Raw genomic sequence first — 2,432 nt, 5'->3', positions numbered from 1 at the left:
GTGTCTGGTATCCATATACTCCATAGATAGATCTTGGTGATAGCGTAGGAAAATTTTGAATTTCTGCTACGTTCCCCAACAGTGGCATCATGAGCTAGGTCTATGCGTAGTTTCTATGCACGAGTAGAACACAAAGTAGTTGTGGGCGTTGATTTTGTTCAATATGCTTGCCGTTACTAGTCTTATCTTGATTCGGCGGCATCGTGGGATGAAGCGGCCCGGACCAACCTTACACGTACTCTTACGTGAGAGTTCCACCGACTGACATGCACTAGTTGCATAAGGTGGCTAGCGGGTGTCTGTCTTCTCCTACTTTAGTCGGATCGGATTCGATGAAAAGGGTCCTTATGAAGGGTAAATAGCAATTGGCATAGTCACCGTTGTGGTTTTGCGTAGGTAAGAAACGTTCTTGCTAGAAACCCATAGCAGCCACGTAAAACATGCAACAACAATTAGAGGACGTCTAACTTGTTTTTGCAGGGTATGCTATGTGATGTGATATGGCCAAAAGGATGTGATGAATGATATATGTGATGTATGAGATTGATCATGTTCTTGTAATAGAATGATCATGGAGCCCCAAGATGGAGATCAAAGGAGCTACATGATATTGGCCATATCATGTCACTATTTGATTGCATGTGATGTTTATCATGTTTATACATCTTATTTGCTTAGATACGACGGTAGTAAATAAGATGATCCCTCATTAAAATTTCAAGAAGTGTTCTCCCCTAACTGTGCACCGTTGCTACAGTTCGTCGCTTCGAAGCATCACGTGTTAATCGGGTGTGATAGATCCTTTCGTTCACATACAACGGGTGTAAGCAAGATTTACACATGCAAAAACACTTAGGGTTAACTTGACGAGCCTAAGCATGTGAAGACATGGCCTCGGAACACAGAGACCGAAAGGTCGAGCATGAGTCGTATAGAAGATACGATCAACATGAAGATGTTCACCGACGTTGACTAGTCCGTCTCACGTGTTAATCGGACATGGCCTAGCTCACTCGGATCGTGTAATACTTAGATGACTAGAGGGATGTCTAATCTAAGTGTGAGTTCATAAGATGAACTTAATTATTCTGAACATAGTCAAAAAGGATTTTGCAAATTATGTCGTAGCTCGCGTTTCAGTTCTACTGTTTAGATATGTTCCTAGAGAAAAATTAGTTGAAAGTTGATAGTAGCAATTATGCGGACTAGGTCCGTAAACTGAGGATTGTCCTCATTGCTTCTTAGAAGGCTTATGTCCTTAATGCACCGCTCAGTGGTGCTTGAACCTCGAACGTTGTCTGTGGATGTTGCGAACATCTGACATACACATTTTGATAACTACGTGATAGTTCAGTTAAACGGTTTAGAGTTGAGGCACCAAAGACGTTTTTTGAAACGTCGCGAAACATATGAGATGTTTCGAGGGCTGAAATTAGGATTTCAGTGTCCCACGTCAAGAGGTATAAGACCTCCGACGATTTTCTTAGCCTGCAAACTAAGGGAGAAAAGCTCAATCGTTGAGCTTGTGCACAGATTGTCTGAGTACAACAATCGCTTGAATCGAGTGGGAGTTAATCTTCCAGATAAGATAGTGACGTTTCTCCGAGGTCATTACCACCGAGCTGCTAGAGCTTCGTGATGAACTATAATATATCAGGGACATATATGATGATCCTTGAGATATTCGCGATGTTTGACACCACAAAAGTAGAAATCAAGAAGGAGCATCAATTGTTGATGGTTGGTGAAACCACTAGTTTCAAGAAGGGCAAGGGCAAGAAGGGATACTTCATGAAACGGCAAATCAGCTGCTGCTCTAGTGAAGAAACCCAAGGTTGAACCCAAACCCGAGACTAAGTGCTTCTGTAATAAGGGGAACAGCCACTGGAGCAGAATTACCCTAGATACTTGGTAGATGAGAAGGCTGGCAAGGTCGATAGAAGTATATTGGATATACATTGTGTTGATGTGTACTTTACTAGTACTCCTAGTAGCACCAGGGTATTAGATACCGGTTCGGTTGCTAAGTGTTAGTAACTCGAAATAAAAGCTACGGAATAAACGGAGACTAGCTAAAGGTGAGCTGACGATATGTGTTGGAAGTGTTTCCAATGTTGATATGATCAAGCATCGCACGCTCCCTCTACCATCGAGATTGGTGTTTGCGTTGAGCATAGACATGATTGGATTATGTCTATCGCAATACGGTTATTCATTTAAGAGAATAATGGTTACTCTGTTTATTTGAATAATACCTTCAATGGTCTTACACCTAAAATGAATGGTTTATTGAATCTCGATCATAGTGATACACATGTTCATGCCAAAAGATAGTAATGATAGTACCACCTACTTGTGGCACTGCCACTAAGTCATATCGGTATAAAACGCATGAAGAAGCTCCATGTTGATGGATCTTTGGGCTCACTCTT

This window comes from Triticum urartu, chromosome 6, assembly GCF_003073215.2.
Source record: "Triticum urartu cultivar G1812 chromosome 6, Tu2.1, whole genome shotgun sequence".
Classification (NCBI taxonomy): Eukaryota; Viridiplantae; Streptophyta; class Magnoliopsida; order Poales; family Poaceae; genus Triticum; species Triticum urartu.
The sequence above is the reverse complement of the archived record's forward strand: the minus strand, read 5'-3'. Positions refer to the sequence as shown.